This window comes from Mesocricetus auratus, unplaced genomic scaffold (assembly GCF_017639785.1).
Source record: "Mesocricetus auratus isolate SY011 unplaced genomic scaffold, BCM_Maur_2.0 Super-Scaffold_100714, whole genome shotgun sequence".
Lineage (NCBI taxonomy): Eukaryota > Metazoa > Chordata > Mammalia > Rodentia > Cricetidae > Mesocricetus > Mesocricetus auratus.
In genome coordinates, this window is record NW_024429270.1 from 9627731 (window position 1) to 9653949 (window position 26219).

Here is a 26219-nt window from a genome sequence, read left to right on the forward strand (position 1 = left end):
TCTACTTCCTGACTGGGGATACAATTCACATAGCTGTCACAAGCTCCTGTCATCGTGACTTCCCACCATGATGAACTGTACCCCAGGACTGCGAGCCTAACTAATCTCTTCCTCCATTAAGTTGCTTTTGTCAAATATTCTGTCACAGTGAAAAGGTAAGTCATTAATACACCCAAACATGAAAGTATCAAATACCATGAAGGCACCTGAAGCAGCCAGGACTTCCCGGATGACTCTGAGAAGCAGCAAGAATGTGTCCATAGGACAGTTAGGTTCCTTCATAACCAGAAACTTCACTTGACAGGAACAGCCCAGGCCAGGAGTTGTCTTGTTTTACATTCATGCATTCAGGAACCGACTTAGTTCCTTAGCCAGTGAGAATATGGTCACAAAAGCCAGGAGGACTGAGCTTCCTACCCTGCTCCATTTCCTCCAAAGGGACACACTCTGATCAGGGTCTAACCCTTTGGTCCCAATTTCAAACAACTAGGGATGTTTCTGTGGCCTCCTCACAAACAGCTTGCAGTCTCAAATCAGAACGGATGCTCTGAGGCATGCTGGGAGTTCTGCCAGTTTGGAGGAGGGGTAGATAATTAAGGAAATCATGGTGAATTAAGCTTTCTGCAATGAAGCGCAAACATCTTTTCACAAACAGCAGCACCCTGTTAGCTTATGTTTTGCCAGAGAGAGAGGCAGGGTCTATCTGTCGGGTTTTCAGCCTGGTAAAACACATCTGGCTAGGGAGCCAAATATTTAAGGGTCATTAAAATCCCAGACTCCTTTTGCCAAGAACTTTTCTCCTTTGTTATTCAAGTGCAGAGCAGTTCTGGAAAATGCATTCCATATGGTCTGTGAGGCATTCCTATTTACTTCATCAAACCACAGCTTTGAAAGAGCTTTTTGATGTCAAAGATGTGTTCAGATTTTATAGACTACCCCAATGCAGCTTTTAAAGCATCTCCCTTTGAACCCCAAACATTTGCCAAGAGTAAACAGAACCAAAACCATGAGGGGTCAAGGGCTTTGTTGCAAACAAAGACCTCAGCTTGATCTAGGGCTTCCAGAGGTTTGAGGCTCCACCTCAAGCTCCACAAAAGATCATGTTTCCCACTTAAGTTACATGAAAATAAATACTTTAATGTATTCATATTTTATTAATAATGTAACACCCTCACCCACCACCTCCCACCAAGAAGCAGGGACAGAAGATAGTCACGCACTTAAACTATTAACAGAACCTGGCAAAGTTGGAGAAAAATGTGTCTTTAAGTCAAAAAGCAAAGTTTATAAATTCCTTGCAGGGAGAGTTTTTCAGCTGTAACAGACAAAGCAAGCAGGCACAGACCTAGGAAGAGCTTGGCAGTCCTGGAGCCCACAGACCCTGCGGGGCTTTCAGGGCAGGGAGGGCATTTGAGAAGAGCTCTTTTGACAGGTGGGGAAACTGAGGGCCAAATCTCAGCACTGACTGACAGACAGCAGGACGTGAAGCTCCCAACTAGTCCTCTTTATTCCCTTCCTCTGCACCCTTTCCCTCCTTCTCCGGCTCTGTCTCTCTTCCTTGACCTTGGAGGCATCTTCCACCGAATGTCTCTTCTGTCCCTTAAGTTATTTCTCTACTCAGAGAGGTAATGCCCTCTCTAAAGCTTAGGTTGGATCACATCAGAGACGTGCATCTCTCCAGGATCCCCTGAGTGTCCAAGTCTCCTACCACAGCGCCACCGCCCTCCCAAAGCTAGCCATCTTTCTCCAACGCCAATGTCTCCCAGCTCACTCTATCCACCCACTCTACTGTCCAGCCCCCGAGGTCACATAGCTCATTGTCAAGCCTGGAACTTTGTTTGCATTGGAAGCCTTGGCTTCTCTACACAGTTCTTAGCCCAAGTAGTATATCTCCAAGGACTCCCTTGGCTACTGACTGGATGTAAAGGATGTCTGCAAGGTCATCGGGGACTCCTGTGTGCAGTTTCTGGCTGCACACACCCTAGGCACACAATCTGGGCAGCGGGCTTCAGGAAGTCAAGCAAAGGGATCAACCATCATTTCCTGTTGCAAACCAGAGAGTGCAACGTAGTGTTGAGCTGGAGGGAGGAAAGGGGAGAGGTGGAAAGGAGGGGGAGCAGGGAAAAAGAAAGAGGTGGGGAGAGAAAAGGCTCACTTTGTTTGGAACTCAAATAGACCATGCTTTTTCTGCCTCTTCCTAGAGCAGCTTTCCTTTACCTGCTGAGGTGCTGCCTTCCTCCAACTCCTTCTGCTCCCTTGCCAGCCTGTTCTCGGGTCTCCTGTTCTCAGGTCTCCTGGCTACTCTTGACATTCCAGAGGAAGTGTGGAAATTTAATTAGGACCCTAAAACCTCAACTTACAAGTAGCAAAAAGCTTTAATGGTGGGAACTGAGGCAGCTATCTGGCATGAGAGGGGCCCAGGAAGGGGTGGAATCTGCAAGCCTTTCTAGAGATTCCAAGCTGCCCCGTTTCTCTCGAAACTACAGTGATAGGCTTGGTTTCTGAATGCGCATGCGCCACAGCTTTGGGGTCTGAAAGCTCTGGCGCTGTCTTCTTGTGGCTTGACTTGGCTCCTTCAGAACTCAGGGGTCTCCCTTGAAAGCTCACGTCTGTACTTTTCAGTTGTATTTTTATGAGTGAAAGGAAGCCCCTGCAGATTAACCTGGGGCCCATAGGGATGACAAGGTCAGCCACGTCCTTCTGTGGAGGCCCTGTTGGAGGCAGAGCGATCTTAGTCGAGATCCTGAAGAAGTGAGGAAAGCTACAGATAGTGTTTCTTCCTATCATTGTTCTACAGACACGTGTGAGAAGCTCGTGTGTTCCAGGACCTTTTCTGGGATCCGGCAGAAATGAAGAGCAGTGTGACTCCCAGGGGAAAGGAAGGCAGTAAGCAAATTACTGCAGAACATTTACTTAGGGGTTAGCTGCTGTCTAGAGAAGGTCATATGCTAGCCTACCGGACACTTTTTCAAGCAAGACGCTGGAAAAGGCTTCCCTGGGCGCCACTGGAAGTGGAGCTGGCTGGGAGATAAGCTGGGTGGTGTTTTCCATATATTTTTGTTTTGTTTGATTTTGAGCAGGCTGGCCTCCAGTTCCCCATGTAGCTGAGGGTGATCTTTAATTTCTGATGCTCCTGCCTCCACCTACCTCATGCTGCTGGAATTAATGGCATGTGTCACCACAGCTGATTTATGTGGTGCTAGTTACAGAAACCAGAACCTCAGCCCTGTTAGGCAAGCACCCTACTGACTGAGCTGTATTTCTAGATCCTAATTGGTATATATAAGGAGGGGTAGGTCTCTGAGCCTAGCTCGGGTACCTTTGAATTGGGTGGTTCTATGCTCATCCCTCTTCTCTTCCCCCACCCCCCATCACTTTGGTGTGCCTCACTAATTTTCTAAATCCTTCCACCACTCCTCCAAGTTAGTTGCCTTGCTTGGCCTAGAATTGGTATGCCAGCCATCCACCCAGGGTTCCCAGCTGAGTTCAGTTATCTGTGTCCAACCAGCTGCCCAAAGCAGCTCCAGACATCTGGGTAGCAGAAGGCACTGTAAAATGAATGCATCACCAGAAGACAGACTTTACAGAGAACTTCAGCCTGGACCGTGATGATCAGATGCAAAGGGAGAGATGGGACAAGAAGAAGAAAATGGGAAGACATGGGAGGTGTAGGGGTGAAGCTGACGTAGAATGTGGAGGGGTGAGCACGCGCAGTTACTGGACTCTGTGACTAGAAGTGGGTACCTCGGGTGAGCACATGCAGTTACTGGCCTCTGTGACTGTTCTTAGAAATGGGTACCCCCCTCTCCGGGAGCCTCTAGAACCACAGCTGAGTTCAAATCAAGGCAACAGAAAAATGTACTCATGGGGAGCACCAGCTCAACTGTTCCCTTAGGGATAATGTTGGCAACGAATCTATACTGAATCCAAGTGTGCTGGGGACAAAATCGAAAGAGAAAGAGGAGGGTAGTAACTCCCAAAGGAGTTCTGATCCCAGGCCTTAGAAACAGTCTGTCAGCCTTTGAGTGTGTGTGTGTGTGTGTGTGTGTGTGTGTGTGTGTGTAGAGAGAGAGAGAGAGAGAGAGAGAGAGAGAGAGAGAGAGAGAGAGAGAGAGATGGAGAGAGGGGGCAGAGAAAGGAGTTTGTGAATTTAATACTGCCAAGTGGTAGAGTCTAAAGGGCAAACAAGCCTGCTGAGAGGAGGGAGGGCTGTAGAGGCTCCAAGAAAAAGAGGCCTCTGAGTAGAGAGCGCTCCAGAGCAGGGGCCCGACCCGAGATGCTGGAACCTCAGCAGATGCTCATGGGTCTGTTGGGTGAATCTTATGTATAAGAAAAAATACATATATCACTTAATGTCGAAAGTGAAAACTCATGCCATTCATCAGCACCCAACTATCCCCACACACAGTTTCCCGCCTTCTGGTTCCTCCCTCCCTGCCAGTCCTCCACAGGTAAGGAGATAACACCCCAGACCATGTGCTTCTACACGCAGAGGTTAGGAAGCATATGCTATTAGTCATTAGTGACAGACACCCAAGAGTCAAAAGGAGGATGTAAGAATGGTGAGAAATCAGATGTAAGGGGAGACTGGCTGACATATTTGTCACCCCATTGATTGCTAGGGTTGACTCAGCTAATCTGGCTGGCTAGGCCTGTGTCCACTTCCTCCCTCACCACTCCATGTGTGTCCCTCCCAAAGCTGTGTGCCTGGACGGAAGATGACCTTCCTTGAATAGATGAGGACAGGTCTTCAGTCAAGGGTATTCAATAGCTGTGCTCCTCTGCTAGGGCCTCCAAATAAGCTCTCAAGAATGGTGAGAAAATTCTGAAAGTACTACTCCAGAGTGGGCTTTTCTACACCTTGGTTTCTTGTGTGTGTGTGCACATGTGAGTATGTGGGAGTGCACATGTGAGTAAGTGTGTACACATGTGTGTGTTCACAAGTGAGTGTGTGCACATGAGTGTGGGTGCACATGTGTGTACATGTCTGTGCAGTGTGTGTACATGTGAGTGTGCACACATTAGTGTATGCACATGTGTGTTTGCACATGTGTGCACATGTGAGTCTGTGTGCACATGTGTGTGCACATGTGTGTGCATGTGTGTGTGAGTGCCTGCGTGCCTGCGCATGTTTGGAGGTGTTGGATGGGTGTCTTCTTCAATACCCTCTACCTTATATTCTGAAGATTTATGCTTTGTATATGCATGAGAGTTGGCAGGGGGAGAATGTAGTTGCATACAGAAGCCAGAGGTATTTGATCCCCTCAAGCTGGACTTACAGGTGGTTATGAACAACACAACGTGGATGCTAGGAATTGCACTGGGGTCCTCTGCAAGAGTAGTACATGCTCTTAATCACTGAGCTATCTCTCCAACTCTTCACTTATTCCCTAGCTATCTCTCTAACTCTTTGTCTTATTTCCTGAGATAGGATCTCTCACCAAACTTACTAGTTTCAGTTAGACTGTCTGACCAGGGAGTTCCATTGATCCCTAACTTTCTAAATGGATGCTGGAAATCCAAACTCAGGTCCTCATGTCTACAGAGCAAATACCTTACTTACTGGAGCATCTCCTTAGGTTCTCCTGAGGCAGAAAAAGAAGAAACCTTCTCTCTCCAGTAAAGAGATAGAGTACCTAGGGAAGAAACCACCTGGTTGATTTGGGCCATGTACACACACGCACACACACACACACACACACACACACACACACCATTGAAATAAATCTTATGATCAAAGGAGAAACATTCTGATTAACTAGGCTGAATCAGAGGAAAATCCCTGTTGTCAGAGTTGTTGATTCTGCAACCGGCAACGATGCTCCTCCAAAGCAGAAATCTGCTATAATTTTCATTACTAAAGAGGAACAGGCAAAAGAGGAAGGAAGGAAGAAAGGCATGCTTGATAAATAAAAACCAACCCACATATGCCCTCCACCCTTACTACTGCAACAGACACATGAGCTCCAAAGTCTTGGTTATATACCTCTACTGATCTTCCACCAGCCAGGACCACAAATGCCACAGCAAAGAAAATAGAAGCTGTGATGTCGGACAAATTCAAGTTCAAATATCAGCCGTACGACCCACTAGCTGTATAATCTTGAGCACGTTGGTTAAATTTCATGAGCTCCGTTTCTTCATTTACAAAGTGAGCAGCAAAATCCTGGTGCCTCTGTGTACCGAGGATTAAATGAGAAATATATGGAAAAGACTTAGCATACATTGTCTGACACAGAGACATCACTAAACATTTGCTCAGTGAGTGAATTAATTAATTTGAACTTCTCGGGTCAGAAAGGACGTGGCTCCACTGTCCTAGTTCCACCATTGGGCAGCAGAATGACTTTGCCTTTCTAGTAAAACTGGATGCTGGCACAGTGCCAGTTCTAAGACACAGCAATCGAAGTGGTGGAAAATGGGCTATGGGCTGAGCAGAGCCAGGCAAGGGGTTCAAGTGCACATGGCCATGACTGGATGCCACACCAGTCCTGGTCACAGCAGGAACCTGACACTGATTTAAGAACTAAACACTCAGTTTCCATGTCAACTGTACAGGTTCTCAGACACTATAGCTGACTCTCCAGTATATCACTCAGAAGGCAAAACTGCCTGTCTCATGAAGGGCCACGCCTCCTCCAGATCTCCCTGAGCTGAGGTGGGGAGCGGGGGTTGGTGAGGCTCCAGGAGCTGCCATAGTACATGAGGAACTCTAAGCTGATCATGTTGTAGTGACCCAATGACAGCCACAGGAACTGATAGGGCTGTGGTCCTATCTTTTTATTGTACATAGGTTGAAACAGTCAGGAAGAGGAGGAGGAAGAGGAAACCGTGTCATTTCTAGGAAAATAAGTAGAACTAGAGATCACATCATTATTAAGCAAAATAAAACAGAAAGCCACGTCGCACATTTTCTTTCGTATGAGGACTAGAAGACAGAAAGGTGGGCAAGTAGAAGGGAGCCATTTGAGAGGAGGGAGGACAACCTTGTGTTACTATAAAGGCATCTTTCACGAGTAGTGTCCACATTTCCAGGTCTGAAAGCTTTGGACCACTCTTTACAAAAGATATGTCTATGACATCACCTCCTATACCTTACAGGAGATTTGAATTTTCTCTGTATAAATCAAGAGTGGTCATATGTTTGCGGGTGTGTTCAGGTGGGTTTGTTTCATGTGCGTTCACATGAATGTGCACATGTATACATGTGTTGTTCCTCTGGTGACACCACCTCCTATTTTTCCTCAGACACGGCCTCTCTCTGGCCTGGAGTTCACGGAGCAGGCAAGGCTGTTTGGGGAGTGAACCCCAGGGATTCACATCGCCACCTTCCCACTGCTGGGATTACAAGTACATATTAAGATCCCTGGTGATTTGTTGTCCTTGCTGTTGTTATTTAATACGGGTTCTGGAGCTCAAACTCCGGTCCTTAGGTTCCCATAGCAAACCCTCTACCAACTAAGATATCTCCCCATTTCTGAGTGATCATATAATTCATTATCCCTGTTGGAATGTGTTTTCCATTTGTGTCTGTGCATGTATATGTGGTTTGTGCATGTATATACACATATGTGAGTTTGTTTGCCCATGTGGACATGTGTTGAGGCCAGAAGTTGACGATGGGATGGCTTCTCCGATCATTTCTCAGGATGGAACACTTTGAACAGTAAGAGGGATGTTGCTAATCATTGTAACGTGAGCACAGGTATAAACCAAGACAGTTGCCCTAGTTAGAGGAACAATTAATTAAGCATCATTCGTTCACACTGAGCTACATCAAATATTTGATGTCTTGCTAAAAACATCTTTGCTCCTCATCAGTCTTTTTTGACCTCAATTTTTCATGGGATTTCTTGACAGAAATTGTTCAGGGGAAGGAGCAGGCAAATATATATTCCTAGTGACGCTTTTCCATGGTTGCTAATTTAGTTAAAGTGGCTTTTAAGCATTGTCTCTGGGTAATCTAAGTTGGCTACAGAACAACAGAACAGCAGGGGTCTAATCGAGATTTAGCAACCTGAGGCTAATTGTAATTTTTTCTCCCTTCCTTTCTGAATCATTTTCTTTTCTTGTCTTGTCTTTGAGTCTCTGTCTCTGTGTCAGGTTTAACTAAGCTACTCGGATGACTCACTGGCCTGTCTTCCTCTGAGGCATGAAGGGCCCCAGTGGACAGCAGAGGAAGACTTATAAAAAGCTATGGAGACTTTTAGAGATTTTAGTATTTTTTGATTTTATTATTTTTTAATCATGTGTTATGTAGTGTGGTGGAAGAGTGGATGGGTAATATGCCCACAAGTACAGGTGACCAGAGAGGCAAGAAGCTGGAGTTAGAGTCTGTTGTGAGCCACCCAAAGTGGATCCTGGGAAGCAAACTCAGGTCCTCTGCAAGAACAGCAAGTGCTTTTAACTGCTGAGCTATGTCTCCAGTCCGTTTTGGAATTTTTGCTTTACTTTTTTTTTTTTTTTTTTGAGACAGAGTCTCATGTATCCCAAGCAGGCTTCAAAGTCCCACTATGGCAGAGAAGGATCTTGATAGCCTCCTGCCTCCCCCTCCTGAGTGCTTGGATTACAGGTACCAGCATCCACTACCATGCCCAATTGTATATGGTGCTAAGAATTAAACTCAAGGCTTATGCACGCTAGTCAGGCTCTCTACCAGCCAAGCTTTGTCCCCAAGCCCAAGAAAGAGGATTAGGATATAACACATGCTGAGAAAGCTGTCACCCACCCAGACAGGAGAAAGCACCTGGTGATGGAATCCCAAATGTGGTGAAGATCTAGGATAGCCTTGGCTTTCTAACCTTTCCCTAGTGATTGCTTGCTTGAAACTTCTATCTGCAACCCATTCTAGTCCCAAATTCCCACTGATGGAACTCCTTCTCCCAAGCTTCTTTACCGTGCAATGCTTTTGTTAATACACTGATAAGGAAAAGGAATCCCAGGAGGTACTGTTTACTCTGATCAGCGTTGCTGACAGGGGCACAAATTTCAGGATGTGCAATGTATGCCCCAGATATGGGGCGGAATAAATCCAGTTCTTCCAGAAAGGGTGCGGCTAGAACCTCACTGACGCTAGCTAGCAGGAATTTTGAACTTCCTGAATTCTTGGAGGGTAAGCAAGAATGACTACTTGGAATGGGATAGCTAAAAAGTGGGAACAGGATTTTTCTGGGATCGGTAATCTTTCCTCGGTTTCCTATCAAAGGAGTTATATGAACCCCAAAAGTAGATGTTTGGGATGGAGCTATTCAGTGTAAGTAGGGGACTAAGAGCTAAGAATGAAGATTGAAAGGATGAAAAATAAGGAAATAAGGCAAAGAGATGAGTGTAAGAAAAGAAATGTATGGAAAGTCACTGCCACTCAGGAGCATAAACGATTTGGAGGATGACTGAAATACCAAATAAACCACAGACGGAGGAACTGGAAATTCATAGGCCATGATTTGAATCTGAAAAGTCAGAAGCCCACAAGCTCGTGGATCAAATCTAGGTCCCCAGGTGGTGGTGTAACTAAGGGGAAGTCCTGGAAACTTTGAGAGGTGGGGCCTCACTGGTAGAAGCATCTGGAGATCCACAAAAGAACATTCACACATGCAGGTACCTGTGCACATGCATGTGTGAATGCGTGTATGCCGAGGCCAGAGGGCAATCTCAGGTGATGCTCCTTGGGTCACTGAGCACTTGTCTTCTGTCTGGTTTTTTTTTTTTTTTGGTTTGTTTGTTGTTTTTTTTTTCATTTATTTTACATACCAACCACAGTTCTCCCTCCCTCTTCTCTTCTTGTTCCCTCCCAGCATCTCCTGCTTACCCGCCTCCATCCACTCCTCCTTCATTTAGAAAGGGGCAGGAGTCAACAAAGTATGGCATACCAAGTTGAGGCAGGACCAAGCTCCCCCATCCCCTGCACCAAGGCTGTTTTTAGGCTCCTTGTGAGAAAGGGTCTCTCCTTGGCCTACAGCCTGCTTGACTAAGCAGAGATCACTTGTCTCTACCTCCCCAGTGCTGCTGAGATTACAAGCATGTTCCACCACAGCTGCTCTTTGAATAGGGTTCTGGGATCAAACTCAGGTTATCGTTCTTGCATGGCCAACGCCTTACAGACTGAACTATCTCCCCAGCCCTACACTTGCAAAATGTTAAAAGTCAAGGAAGAAGAGTGCTTCCAGACAAAGCACAGGACAGTACGGGTGAGCCAGAGGAGCCCACTAAGTCTCACACAGCTGCAAGATAGAGATCAAGCATGGTTTTTTATTTTCCCAGAAACAAGCCCAAAGGGAAAACCTATGTCCACATGATTGAAGCAATGTGACTTATTTCAGTACAGACACAATTATTCTCATTCCGATACCAAAAAAAAAAGAAAGGTCTGTTCTCCCAAGAGTCTGTGTAAGAATGTGCTATGCTGTGAGTGAACATGATCCTCAGCTATATTTTAGAGTAAATTCTCTAAAAATTCTCCCCAGGCTCATCCTTATTTATTCAATGTGTTCCTCAATCGTTTATTTAGCATCTAACAAGTAACTGCTGAGGGCTTATTGTGAGGCAGGCATTGTTCTAAGCCTGAGGGACACGTTGATGAACAAGACTGGCATCGACCCTGCTCCCATGAGCTGATACAGTCAGATGGCATCCGAGCAAGGACCTAGTCAAGGGGCTCAAAGGGGGGCTAGGAAGGAGTGCAAATGTCACTTCCCAGGTGGACAGCTCTTCAAGAGAGCTAATGGCATTCATTGTGAGATGCCAGGAAGATGACACTGAGCTTGAGCTTGGCTTGCAGGCTCAACTGAAGCAGTCAGGACATAGGCAAGTGTGTGTCTGCACGTAGGTGCACATATGTGCACAAACACACGGAGAGCATATGTGTATATTTAAAGTGTGCTCTCTTGATTCGCATCAAACATCCGTACACAGGTTAGACCTGCTGGCCACTTTGTGAGTTTGAGGGCTGACTTAGAGGATGGATCAATAGATGGGCCGTGTCCACCAAGCCACTCCCAGGAAATGCTATACATGCTTGAACCTTGTTTGAACATCTTTTAAACAATTCCTCCTGACCAGATCTGTAACAAGAGTCCAGCAAACATCACATTCAGGGTCCTCACCCCAATATGAGATTTCTCCAAGTGGGAAAAGGAGGCATTTGGGAGAATTTTGAGGTAAAATTTTAAAATGTAGAGGATTTGTTCTCGGTAACCTCTCTTTACATCTCAGATCTTGGCTTTCTCTTGTTCTCAGGGAGATCCCAGCATACCAACCCCAGAGATGCCACAACTGTCTGCACCACTCAGGAGCGGCCAGAACAGCACTCTGAAGGCTCCAGGCTTCTCTTTTGCTGTCTGTGGATTCCTAACTTGAAAAAAGAGGAAGGGAGAAGCTGAAAACTGAGAACCTATAGAAGAGATAAAAAGCTCAAGTGATCCCAGGAAAAGAGACTGGACAGTCAGCCAGGAAATGCAAGAGAGAAGGAAAAGGACAAAACACAAAGGACGAGAGCTTCCCCATGTAGGGGGCAAAGTGGGGCCTCTTGCATCTGTTTGAAGTACTAGAAGCTTTTATAAAAGGTATGCTGGGATATAAATGGCCATTTCTAAAGCTCCAAATGCTTTTGGTCTGGAATTCTGGGTGTTAGAATTCTCTGCTCTAATAGCACTTAAGACAGAAACATTCTTCTCACCACACCCAATGAAATATTTATCACAAAGAAAAGGAAAGGTGGAGAGGTCCCCAGTGGGAAAAAAAATCCCCCTGCTTCTGACTAAGTGGGAGTCCAGAGTAAGTACTGTCCCTGGAAAGGAGCAAGAGTCAGGCTGATGCACGAGGCAACATCCCCCAGGGATGGGAGGGGGAAACTGCTGCTACCATCAGGGTTGTATCAGATACCACTTGTATGACTTATCTAGTGTTAATAGCAAATTGCCCCCAAACCCAGCAGCTCAGTAACATTTATTTCCCACAATCCCCGGAGGCTGGGAAAGCAGCCATGACTTGGTTCGAGGTGTCTCACAAGGCTGAAATCCGGTATTGGCAAGGCCTGCTGTCATTGCGAGGCTGGACGGGTCAGATCTGCTTCCAAGTTCACTCTAACAGCTTCTGGCAGGCTTCCAGTCTTCTCAGATTTCTGGCTGGAGACATCCTTCTTGCCACATGGGCCTCATCATGGAACAGTTTAAAATAAGGCATCTGTCTTCCTCAGAGTGAGAAAGCGAAGACACCAAGACAGAAGCCACAATCTTCTTGTAGTCCAGTCCTGGAGATGACCCCCCCATCATGTTTGCCATAACCTACTTGTTAGAGGCAAATCACTGGGCCCAGGCCACATACTCAAGAAAAGGAGCTCACAGAGCAAAGCCCTTGCTCAGCAGTTGAGGGCAACCTTTATTCTCCCCTGGAGCTCTGAGAAGTTGTTTTGGATTTAATGAATAAAATAGGAAGTCCAGAGGCCTGGAGAATGACTCATCAGTTAAGAGTGTACACTGTTCTGGCTAAGAATCTGAGTTCAGTCCCCAGCACCCACAACAATTATCTCTCAGCCATCTGCAACTCCAGCTCCAGAGGGACCCAACACCCTCTTCTGGACTCCATGGTCACCTGAACTCATGTGCACAAGTTCACACACCACACCAACACATGCACACGCACATAATTTAAAAATAATAAAAAATGAATCTAAAAATACACAAACTAGGAAGTGTAACAAAATCTGCAGGTGCAGTGCTTTAGGGTGGGGAAATCATCGCCCACAACTCAGAAGTGTTCTGTCAATCACTTCTCCAGTCCAACCCTCCCTCTTCTCATCTGAAGGGTGTGATAATGATTACTCCTCCATTATTTCTACAATAGCAATGAATTATAAATTCCAGTGAGATTGCTGGACTTGTACTAGTTATTACCAATTAACAAGTACTAGCTGCTGTTTAGCCTGAAGCATTGTTAGATATCAAGTTATCATTAGACTTATCTTCTAGAAAATGAGGGAAAGCAAGAACTAAATAACAAATAAGACTGATAGTGTGAAAGACAGAAGTCATGAAGAGAATGTTAGCCCAACAAGTGACTTACAGGCATTAGGAATGCCTTTACTAAATATTAGTATATGTAGAAATCCTAAGAAGTCTACAAACAAGCAAGTGGCCCATGGTGCAGTGAAAGTGGTGTCACATTACACAGACCTAAGTATAAAAGCTACAGCTATGAAGCTGCTCAGAACAAAACCATGAGGCTGTTTCTCTGTAGTTGGGCTGCATAAGATTTCTTAGGAAAGCCAGGCCTATGGCTCATGTCTACATGCTTGGGTAGCTAGGACAGAGGGATTGTCATGAGCCTGGGGACAGCCTAGGCAGCAGAATAAGACTTTATATCAGAAAAAAAGGGTGAGCTATAGAATCCTCAACCATAAAAAAACTGAAGTTGAGAACATTCCTAGGTATATGTTCCAAATAATCCAAGTCATGTTACTACAGAGACATATGCATACCTATGTGTATTGTGGTGACACTCACAATGGCCCAGTTATTCAGCCTGCCTGGGGCCTCATCAGTGAATAAACAGACAAAGAAAACTTGGTATATATTCACAGTGGAGTTTTAATCAGCCACAAAAACATGTCATTTGTGGGAAAAAGGGTCGGACTCTAGAGATCACCATGTTAAATGAATCAAGCCAGTCTTACAAAGACAAACATTCTAAGTTTTTTCTAACATGTGTAATCTAGGGTAGAGGAAGAAATGAAAATAAAGTGGAAACTATTAGGGGTGTGGGAGGGGAAATAGGAAGAGTTGGGATTAGAAAAGAAGTGCAACAGAGCAGAGAGGTAACCATGACTGCCAGCTCGTTTTCATTGTCAACTTGATTGGATTAAGAAAAATCCTGGCGATAAATGAAGCAAACTCCTGTGATGACACTTCCAGGTCTGGTTAGACCATGAGAACCCTGCTCTAATGAATCCCTTTGTGGATTCATCATGTGAAAATATTGGGAGGCGCCAAAGGGGCATGGGTTCTAGACTAGTTGGAAGAAATAGGCATTTTTTAAAACTCTGCAAAGTGTTTTGACAGTTTCACAGCTTACCCAGAGTTCAAGTCACCAATACAACTAGTATGCATTCGCCTGTAGGAAATGAAAGCATGCACACACACAAAAATAAAGCTACCTATAGTGACTTTATTCATAACTGCCAGAAACTAGGAACAGGCTAGGTGCCCCATGAAGAAAAAGAAATACAAACTGAGATCTTTTTTTCATAAAAAAATGGATTGATACTGTTACAAAAATGAACAAACCACTGATAGACAGATGTGGAGAGAGAGCCTTTCTCAGAAGGCCTCACACTGTTTGGTTCCATTTTACAGGGATTTTGGGAACAGATGAAACTAATCTTCAGGGATAGGAATCATAACAGTGCTTATTTCTGTGGCGTTAGGGATGACTCAGGAAGAGATACAATGAAGCTCTCAGGAGTTATTGAAATGCCTCAACAGCAGTGTGCTTTACATGGTGATAGCTGTTAAAGTTGATTGAAATACGCCTTGAAGATCCACGCATGTCACTGGGTTTAAGTTAAACCTCGACTTTTTAAAAACCCAATCTTAGATTTTGTTTAAGAAATAGGTAAGATGGTTTTTCAATGAAATGAAAATTCAGAGGACCTGGAAAATACAAAACATCTTGAAAAAGGAATCAGATAATATGGGCTTTTACTGCCAAATTCCAAAACTTAACATAGATTTATGATATAAAAACAATAGCACTCTTAATGAAAGACACAGAGATCAGTAGGAGTCGGAGAAGGGCCATACTTAAGGTAATCAATCTTCAGTGAGGGGCCTGTGTTGTCTAGCTTTTAGTGTTTTGCTTTTGTTGTTTGTTTTAAACAGATTTTTCTCTCCTACAATACATTCACAGTTTCCCCTCCCTCCACTCCTCCCAGTTCCCCTCCACCTCCTCTGTCCCACAGATGCATTCCGTTTCCTCTTCAGAAAAAACAAAAACAAAAAAACAAAACAAAAAAAACAGGCCTCCAAGAGACAACAGCCAAACAAGACCAAGCAAGATACAATAAGACAAGGCAAAATTCCTTATATCAAGGCTATGTAAGGCAACCCAGTAGGAGGAAAAGAGTCCCAAGAACAGGCGAAAGAGTCAGAAATGCACACACTCCCACACTTGTGAGTTCCACAAAATTAAACAAAAAACAAAACCATAAAATATTCACAGAGGACCCGGTGCATTCCAATGCAGGCCATGTGCTTGTCTCTGTGAGCACATATGGGCCCCGCTTAGTTGATTAGGTGGGCCACGCCGTCCTGGTGCTCTCCATGCCCTTTGACCCCTGCAGCCTTTCCTCACTCTTTTCCTCTGGTTTTCCCAGTCCCCAAGGAGAGGGACCTGATAGAGACCTCCAATTTCGACTCTTTCCTCCACATAATGTCCGGCTGTGGGTCTCCGCTGCCACTGTCATTTGCTGCAGGAGGAAGCCTCATTGATGAAGACTGGGCCAGGCACTGATCTACAAGTATAGCAGAATATCATCAGGAATCATTTCTTTGATTTTGGGGTTTTTTGTTTGTTGTTTGTTTGTTCTTTTGTTTTTTAACACCAACTTGACACAAGCTAGAGAAGAGGAAATCACACTTAAGAAATGCCACCATAAAATCCGGCTGCAAGCAAGCCTGCAGGGCATTCTCTTAATTACTGATGGATGTTGGAGGGGGCATTGGGAGTGGTGCCATCCCTGGGTTGGTGGCCCTGGGTTCTATAAGAAAGCCAGATGAGCAAGCTATAAGGAGCAAACCAGTACGCAGCATCAGCCCTGCCTCCAGGTTTCTGCCATGAGTTCCTACCCTGACTTCATTCACCCACGAACTGTGATATGGCAGTGAACGCAAAATAAACTCTTTCCTCCCTAATTTGCTTTTGACCATGGTGTTTCACCACAGCAATACAAAGAGCCCCTAACTAAGCCAGAACTTAAGCAACGCAGTTAAGGAAAAGAATAATTTAGTTTTTGTTTTCTTTTCTTTCTTTTTCTTTCTTCCCTTCTTTCTTTCTTTCTTTTTTTGGTAAACGAGACTGGAACAGATAAATATCTACAATGTAGGAAAATGTGAACAACTCATGCCTCACATCATACACAAAAAAATTAATTCAGTATGAATCACATATTAGCATAAACCACCAATAAAACTGCCAGAGTAAATCACAGGAGAATATCTTTGCAACCTTGAGGTAGACATAGATTTCTTCAGAATGAGAAAAACATTAATTACAGGGGAAATTCTGATACATTAGACTTTACCAAAATTTAAAATATAAATAGTATGATTTATAGTTTCCTCTAATAAATAGTATGATTTATAGTTTCATAAAGCAAGGAAACCATGCCTCCTGTTGAGTACCAGCCAATGACCCCACCAGCCACCGGGCTCCAGTGGATACTTCCAGTCCTGTGGTCACACAGACAACCCTAGTTAAACTAAACTGATAAAAAAACAAAACCAAAAAAATCACTAACATGGGGAAACTAATGGGGTGGGGAGAGAGTAATGGAGAATACGAGAGATAGGGAAAGAGGGGTCAGAATATATTATACACATGTACGACAATGTCAACAAAAAGATATTATATTTACAGATATATATATGTGTTATGTATGTATGAATCATTCTAAGTGGGACATCTAACTAAGTAAAAATATTCACAAAACATACACCTGTCAAGTCCTTGGATCTAAAAAAGTAAAGAACTTCTCAACCCTCAACCACAGAAAGGGCTCTAATTTTTTTCTTTTCAGACTGGATCTTAGCCTGTGGAGAAAAATTTGCCTCCATTTCTGAAGTGTTGGTATTTCTGGTGTGCACCACTATACCTGGGTGTCCCTAAGTTTTAAAAAGAGTACCAAGATAAACAGCAGTTGAATATCTAGGAATGGCTAATATCACATGAGAAGGAGGGAGCAGTAGCACTAATCATGAATGCAATATCAAAATAAAACTGCTATATGATCACACACACACACACACACACACACACAATGCTTGGCATTTAAACAGACCAATGATAGGAACTTCTGGGACTTGGAACAGTGATGGCTGTCATAGATTAATGACTGGAGTACAGAATGGCAAAGTCACTGTAGAACTCTAACATTATCCCATAAGCTAGACTTTTGTATGCAGTGTGACTCAGCAATTCTACTCTGCATTTACCCAAGAGATGAAAGCCTATGTGCTCAATCTGTGCACTCAGTCAGATTTGAGCAAGAGCATTCATAACAGCTTTACTTAAGGTATAGAAAGAGGGGAAAGCCCAACAAGTGAACAGATACATAATGGAGTTAGCATCGTAGAAGAGAATGTTACTCATCAATAAAGAAAAATCAATTATGGATGCAATGCATGCAACAATAACCATGAGCGTTAGTGACACCTTGCTGAAAAAAAGCCAGATACAAAGGCACTCCATGCCATTCAATTGCGTAAAGTGCTAGAACAAGCTAAATTCGTTTCTGTTAAAAGAAACCAGAGCAGTGTTTTCTTGAGGATCTAGGAGAATAGGGTCAGGAGGGATGAGAAGGAACAAGAGGAGCATTTGGGCATGGGGTGGAAAGTCTCTGTCTTGTTAGGGATGTGAGTTACGTGACTGTACACATTTGTGAAAACTCATTAAGTGTGGCTCTTGAAAAATCTATGTACTTCTCTATATAATAATTACCTGTCAATTTAATAACAAAGATATAACATTTTTATAGGAGAGATAGGGGTGAAATCCTATGCATAAGGGTGAGAAAATATGATTATTTGGTTAAGTCATAAGTAACAGCAGACGGGCATCAACAAAAGATGCCCAACTATCTTCAACTATTTGTTTCTTTAAAATTTGTGGGGTTTTTTTTAAATGGTTTGTTTTTTAATACTATCTGTGATTGTGTCAAGTAACTCCTGTTTTTAAAGCAGGCTTCTTGGAAGAAACTAATTTTCTAGCAAGTTCACAGCACTGTCCTTGAATGTGGACATTTGGTTGGTCGGATCATAAGGCTGTTGTAACCTGGTCTTTATACTCTCCGGCTGACACCATCACCTTCACAAAGCCCAAGTACCCAAGAATAAATGAGTGACTCCCTCGACACTGAGCTGGAATGTGTGATACGAGACAACAAACAGGACTGCTCCTCAGATAGTCTCAGTTCACTGCCAGCCCTTTCAGATTTGGCTCAGTGGGACTTTGGACTGCCCCAGCCTCTCGTTTTCCCCAGAGCTTTTTCAGATACTGTATATACTGTATGTAGATACAACATATCAAGAGACAATAAAGAAACTTTCATACTTGGTAGAGAAAAAACTTAATCTAATTGTAGATCAGACATTCACACACACACACACACACACACACACAAGCAGAACGTTACATAGAGGGAATGCGGGGTAATCTACTCAGTGCAAAGGCGGGTAGTCTAAGAGGGCGCAAGTCAAAGATGAGATACAGCCTTTTGAGAAGAGCCTTCACTGGCAGGGAGGGCAGTTGCCTGGTCTCTAAGATGCTCCATTCATGAGGTATGATGGCCCGCTCCTCATTCTTCTCCTACTCAGAATGATAATCATTGTGCAGTGAAGGCCACAGTTGACTGTAAGTGGCTGCATCCCACAGTAACAGGTGAAAGATTTCCTGCACTTAAGAAGAGAGAAAAAGGTGAGTGCTCAAGCCTAGGTTTTCTCTTAGCCACTCCAAAGTGTTAGTTGTATGAGTTTGCCTTGGAATACCTGCAACTGTTATGACGTTGGCACGTGCAATGTAGAGCAGGTCATCCACACCTGTTATTCTCATTGCCATCCTGCCAGAGGATGTAGACCCATTCTGTAGGGACTGAGGAGGCCCTGGGTGAGTGATGTCCTGAGTGAATGTGTATTTTGAAAAGGGCACCACCATGTCAAGGACTCCAAGACCTTAAACCCTTGGGATAATTTACAGCTGTTACCCACTTGACCCAGGTTCAAGAAAAATGGCAAACTGTTTCTACAGGGATCTAGTATGAGGGTTTTTGAGTGATTGGTCAGTGTGCACAGACCAGTAACTGTGCCTTTCTCCTCCCAGATGTTTACAGCCAGAGACTGCCAACCTATAAGGACCTCCTACCGAGACCAGCCTCCACCTGTACTGTACATAATAAGCATGATGAGGGTCCAGGTTACAGTGATACTGTGGTGGCAGAATCCCATCTGATCCCAACTTCTGTGTACATGTGTCTGGTTCTATTCCCTCACTGAACCTAATCAGGGTTCCAGGAGCCAACCTGCTCCTGTGCAGACATTTCCTTCAAACTGAAACACGATAAGTAGTCACTGCCACTTAAGTGAAGAAGAATATGGACCCAGAGAAGGGAAGTGACTTAGCCAAGGTCACACAGCTGGTAAATACCAGATTATCCAAACTCTGACCCACTCCATACTGCTAAAGAGTAGGATCACCTTATGGGGAGTGCAGGGAGAAATGGAGGGTACATTCTACACTTTTCTGGGATCAGTTTGAATATCCAGCCAAAAATTTCTACTCTGGTTTAATAATAAGCTTTTAACATGCTCATTTTCAGCTATAGAGGATGCAAGATTGGGGTTATACTGATTTTAAAGGCCTACACAAAGGATTTAAAGGCATTCCCGCACTAGACTGCTTGCCTAGTTTTCCCATAGAAGGTTAAATAACCTGAACATATACTAAGCTATGCCTACTATGCCTACATTTATTTCCCCTCATTGGGGTCCTTGAACTCATAACACTATAATAGGAAATGACTTGTTCTACAATTCTGAAAGCATTAGTTTTGTATTAATAGTTTAGTATTGACTATAAACAAACAAAAACCAAACTACAATTTATAGCCACCATCACTATCTTAGTTAGGGTTTCTATTGCTGTGAAAAGACACCATGACCATGACAACTCTTTTTTTCTTTGTTTGTTTGTTTGTTTGCTTATTTTTTTGTTTTGCTTTTGGTTTTTTGAGACAGGGTTTCTCTATAACAGCCATGGTTGTCCTGAAACTCTATTTGTAGACAAGGTTGGTTTCAAATTCACTGAGATACTCCTGCCTCTGCCTCCCAAGTTGAATACCTTAATAAGCTGAATTCTCTGTGATCATCTCCAGTGCTGAATTTTGATAGCAGAGTTAGATAGGAACCAGTATAGCTTTTGGCACCATGAAGAAAACTCTTAGGATGTGTGTTACCTAAAAATCTACCCCTTATTATTATATAGGAAAGTTTTTAATGCTACACTTCCTTTCTGTGTTGCTTCAGTAAATGTTCCCTAGAGATGGTGTGTGCCATCACCACTGCCCAGTGACCATGGCCAACTCTTACAAAGGAGTGGCATATAGTTCAGAGATTTAGTTCATTATCAAGATGGTGAGACATTACAGCATGCAAGCAGACATGATACAGGAGAAATAGCTCAGAGTCCTACATCTTGCAGGCAATGGGACATGAACTATATCACTGAATTTAGCTTCAGCAAAGGAGAACTCAAAGCCCAATTACACAGTGACACACTTCCTCCAACAGGCCACACCTCTTAATAGTGTCACTCCCTTTGGGGCCTATTTTCTTTCAAACCACCACAATCACTGTTTCAACATGATCACCACAATTTTCATCTCTTCTCACTGAGAAATTAGTGGAACCCTCAGGCACATGTTACTTAGGAAAGTGATTGGTGTATACCAAGATGTCCACATCTCTGATTACTCTATGTCATCTAGCGGCATATGGTAGACCAACTACTGCCTGTGAGAAACTCTGCTCATCATGGTAAATGAGCTTGTTAGACTCCATTGTGTAGGATTTACAGAAAGTCGAATAGCTTTGTAAGATGAATTCTCTGTGATCCTCTCCGGTGCTGAGTTTTGATAGCAGTTAGATAGAGGCCAGGATAGCTTTTGGCACCATGAAGAAAGCTCTTAGGATGTGTCCTACCTAAAAATCTACCCCTTATTAGTATGTGGGAAAGTTTTTTGTGCCATACTTCCTTCCTGTGTTACTTTAGTCAGTGTTCCCTACAGAGAGAGAGAGAGAAAATCTTGATGGTGGTAGGCCAGGCTGGCCTTGACCTTGTGACCTTCCGGCTTTGCTCAGCTAAACTAAGATTTGTAGAGCAATGGCAGCCACTGTAAAGATTCAGTGTGATACTGAATACGAGATACCAAGGACACTGATTGGCACCACTATTTACCTAACAAATTATAGTCACCCCCCTGACATCAGGGCCCCTCTTCCGCTTCCTGCCGAGACAAAGTGAACACCTAAACCCCAGTTCCACTTCCATGGCAATGATGTCAGCAAAGCGCACTGGAGCCATTCATTAGAGGAGAAAATGATTGCAGAGGGAGCAGTCACCAGCCAGAAAGAGAGGGGACAGTGACACAAAAAGATTTCATTTTAATGCAGGACAAAAGGTCAGAAGAATGAAAAACTAAAAAGTCGGACTTTGTAAAATCTGATCCCCTGACAATTTTAAAAAGGATTATTGCCAGTGCTTCTGCTGCTAAATGAACTTTCTACTCAGAACAACTCAGGGTTAGAGGAGGTAGACAGAGACTTCACTTAGCTTATTATCTGTATTTAAATAGAAAGAGCAAGCCTGAAGTCAAAGGACAAGAAAGTTTAGCTAATGGACATTAGGGAATTTTCTTGGGAGAAAAGATAACCACAGTTCTCAAGTCTTATGTCCTCTCTCTGTGTCTCTTAGGAGATATAAAAAATACAGCACTCACATGGGACAGCAACTTCATCACTCTGTATAATCTCTACAGGAAATGCTGCAACGTAGATACCCATATTTCTGTCCACTGTGTCTTCACTAAGCACCACTGTGTGCCCTGCCCCGTGCTGAGAATAATCTCATTCCAGAACTGAGAAGATGGCTTTGTGGCTAGTGTTTTCTGAGAGAATGTGAGAGCCAGGGTTTAGGTCACAACATCCACATAAACACCAGGAAGGAATGGCAGCTGCCTAGAACCCTAGTGCCCAAGAGGCAGAGACAGCAGAGATCCGTGGAACACACTGGTTAGCTAAACTAGCAAAGCAGTGATCTCTGTGAGAAATCCTGTCTCAGTGAAGAAGATGGAAAGCCATCCAGGGAGGCACCCATATCTATCCTCCATGGGTGCACATGTGTAGAAGTGTGTACACACATCTGAACACATACACATGTACACACACACACACACACACACACACACACACACACGGAAATAAATGAATGCCCTGATTTCTTAATTGGTGCAGAGAGACTAAATAACCTATCTAAGAAGAGTAGATCAATCATAGACCTGGGGCTATGTCTGAAGTCTAACTACAAGCAATGATTATGAGAGATTTTCCAGCATCTAGGAATTGAGATATGTAATTCCCTCCACCAAAGCTCTGTCTCATACTCTTCCTCTTCTCCTACCCCAGTGAGCCCTCGCCTGCCTCACTTCGATTGAACTTCAAATGCCAGCTTGCAGATCTACTTCTACAAACTTTCCTTGATTCCATATAAGCTAGATCTCTATGTGTGACCTCCAGAAGCTTGTGCAGGCATCTGTTCTAACAAAATATCACTGTGTTATAAATATTGACTTGTCTATCTGTAGTCTACACTGGACCATGTGGTTCCCAAAGTCAAGGATTAACTATGATTCATATTTCTATCCATAGGACCTGACGTAAACGCCTATTGAGCAATAGGTATGGGAAAAGGCAAATGAGGGAATTAGGAAGAGAAGGGGGAGAAGGAAGGATGGGAAAATGGTAAGGTTAAATACCTGCTTTCTCTGCTAGCAAAGCAGTGTAAGGACAATAACAAAGAAATGAATAGAGGCCATGATGTACAAAGTCCATCAGGACTATGCTACCTAGCTTGGAGGCAAGGTTCAGACTATGTCTTACAGAGCTGCCAAGCACTGGGCCTGAGGTTGGAATCACCTGAGTACCTACTGTGAGCTAGGTTTCTGCTTAGCAGAGTGAATGAGATCAGCATCAGCCCTTGTCAGAGCACTGACAGTCCCACTGACTAAACCCGCTCTGAGAGACAGAAAGGAATTAGTTAAGGTCCTCACCAAGGGAGTGATACAATTTAAGTGGCATTTGAGGGCTATTTATCTTGCTCAGAGCTGAAGGATGATCTGGGATGAGGGAGAGAAGGTTGAAAGAGGAAAGAGGAGAGAGAAGTATAGAAAATACTGAGACTAGCCAGGAGTGATGGTATATGCCTGTAATCCCAAGACTTTCCAGTCTGATGCAGGAGGATCATGAGTTGAAGGTCAGCCTTAGCTACATAATTAAGGCTGTCTCAGAGGATGAAAAAAAGAAAATGGGGGGAGGGAGGGAAAGAATGATAAGAAAAGCATATACTCATACTGAATCATTCAAATCCTGTACAACTAGAGCTGAGAGAGGTAAGTAACCATTTGCCTTGCATGCATGATGCCCCAGGTTCAATCTCCAGTATTGCAAATAAGTAAAAAAGAAAAAATACTGTGTGCATACTGTTCAAAAGATATGCCCAACACCCAAATGGAGGACCAGTCCATATAAGCAAAAGGATGGGAAAACATGGGGTGGACTGGTGTGGGGTGGGGTGGGCATGAAGTTAACTGAAAGAGGGCCACAGAGGACTGGGTAGTGTGGCTGTAGTGTCCATTTACTGTGGGTGTTGTTATTTTGCTTCAGTTACCGGTAATGAAACACGAACCTCGAGTCAACAGTCCCACCTGGAGTTTACTGGCAGAGAAGAGAAGAAGGGGTTTAGTTGGAAGGGACCAACTGGAGCAGAGAGAGAGAGAGAGAGAGAGAGAGAGAGAGAGAGAGAGAGAGAGAGAGAGAGAGAGAGAGAGAGAGAGAGAGAGAGAGAGCACCAGCCGTTGTTTATTACAGCAGTGAGTGAGCGAGAGGGGGGGACAGACACGAGAGACGAAAGGGGTAAGAGCAGAGCAGAAGGAGAGAGGGAGAGAAAGGTAAACATGTAAGCGAGGTAAGAGGGGTAAGAAGTGGGGAGAGAAGAAGTGTGAGACAGTAAATGTGGGCTCTGCCATTCACCAGTCAAATAATCAGATACTCGAGTACCTTCCCCTGTTCTTTGTTTCCTGTCTATTGATGTGGTGAGATTCCAGACCATTTCAGTGGTTTGTATGGTCACATTAAAGTAGGATGGTCTTCTGGTTTTGGACAATGTTGGGTTAAGTAAACGTAAGCAGCTTTCAGAGGTCTCCAAACACGCCAGGGTCTATTTAGAAGCCCTGGAAGGAAGTGTACGGCACAGTTCCTCACAGTGCTGCAGGACTCCAACCTTTCTCCTCATTTTTGTCCTTCACATATTCTTACAGAACTAATTCCAGCCAGGATTGAAACTGACAAACTACTATCCAGATGGCTTTCAGAGCCACACCGGTTCGAACAATCCATGACGTCATTCCAGCCTGCCAAGACAAGGATGGCAGTGTGGGTTGAGGATTCGTGAATGGCCTGGCATGGGGGTGTGGGAAAAACAGGAGGCTCCTGTGTGCTAGATGAAAAAGTGGTAAAACAGACTCAAAGCAGAGAGAAGCAGCCCTGACTCTGCCATGCAAGATGAAACTTGAAAGTTCACTCAAAAAAAAAAAAAAAAAAAGGCAAGGCATTCCTAGCGTGAGGCATTGGTATTCTGGCATGGTTTTTAATTTCCCATCCCTGGGATTAGGTATGTCAGCAAGGACTCCTTTGGCCGCCTTCTCTCAATACATCCCAGGGCTTTTATTGTGTTACCCATTTCCCTACATTGTGCGCTTTCTTTGAGAATCGCAACCGTGCGAATATTTGACAATTGAACGTTACAAGCATCTCGAAACATACAGTTCTCCCCAGAGCTGCATTTCACACTATAATCCGAGGTGATCTCAGTTGCCAGAAACACTCAGGTCGTTAATGGATTTTGGAGGAAAGACACTGGTAATGAGATTTTTTTTTCAAATGTGAATTGTTTTGCTTTCAAAATGCAGGGTGAAATCCAACGGAATATTACCTTCGACACGCTGGTGTAGTATGTCCAGCCGATCAGAAGAATGCTTGGGTGTGTGCTGCACCAGCCTCTTCAGTTTCAAACAAAAGCAACAAGGGAACAGATCTTATTCTTTGGCCCTGGAGGAGAGTCATTCATCTGTTCTGGAATAATAAATTCATTCTGGATACATTTATTTTTGAGGGTGTACTGTGTACCAAGAACTGTTTTGTGAACTGAGTGGTATAGGAATGGAAAGAATAGTAAAAATGCTGTTGTCGTGGGGCTGGTGTGACACATAAACTTAAATAAACGCAGGCATTTGATGGCCTAGTGACAATGGCTTTGGAAAACGATGAGGCAAGATAGAGCTACAAACTGATATACTGGGGTCCAACTTCAGTCAGGATGTCAGGGAACGCCTCTCTCTGGAGGCTGATTTTGAGCAGAGATGTAGAAAGAAGGAGAAACTGGAGGCCAGAGATGCTCGGTGTCCTCAAGCTGCTTTAAATGATAGAGCCAAAGCATATCGGGTTCCTAGTAGATTGGTCCTCTACAGCATCCATCACCTGTCTTGGCTGAGAGCCACAGAAAAAAGCACTGCCAGGATCTGGAATATGCAACACGGAGAAGCAGGAAGATCATGAGTTTGAGGCCAACCAGGACTGTACTGTAAGACTTTACCTAAAAAGGCAAGGGATGGACACCTAGCTCAGTGGTAGAGTGCTTACCTAGCATGTTTAAGGCTCTGAGTTTGATAGGCAGCACTGCAAGATACAATAGGAAAGAAAGAAACAAGGGAGGGAGAGAGAGGAGAACAGAGTAAAATCAGTCAGGGTTCCAGGGCACACAGCAGATAGGCAACTAGCCAGCCAGGCCTGCCGCTCCCTCAAATAAAAGCTGGCTTCCCCTTGTTCTGGAACTGGTTCCTCTGCATGTCTTTCCCAGCTCTGGAGACATCTATCTCAAGAGGCCTGTCCATCCAAATAGGGGTAGCTCTCCTTGCTTCTCCCCATTCTTGACTTGTCATACCCCCAAAGACTTGTAAGATAAACGTGAATGTAGCCCACCAAGTCCTGCTTCTTAGTTGCCCTCTGTCTTTGGTAAGCCACAAGTGTGTTGTCTGTTTGGCTGCTAGAGAACATTTGCCAGAAAACACATAATAGTATGGGTGTGGACAGACAACCTCTCCCCATCCTCTCCCTGTATACACT

The 26219-nt window shown here is 44.1% G+C and overlaps 1 long non-coding RNA gene across 2 annotated transcripts; it reads left to right on the top strand.

Moving 5' to 3' along the window:
* On the top strand, positions 1 to 25185 carry LOC121137915. 2 transcript variants are annotated; one of them, XR_005875183.1, is made up of 3 exons: positions 1 to 155; positions 11236 to 11561; positions 25007 to 25185. It is a non-coding gene; the product is annotated as an uncharacterized LOC121137915 (long non-coding RNA). The 2 variants fall into 2 exon arrangements; XR_005875184.1 differs by lacking the exon at positions 25007 to 25185 and adding an exon at positions 11966 to 12457.
* Positions 25186 to 26219: the final 1034 nt, after the last annotated feature.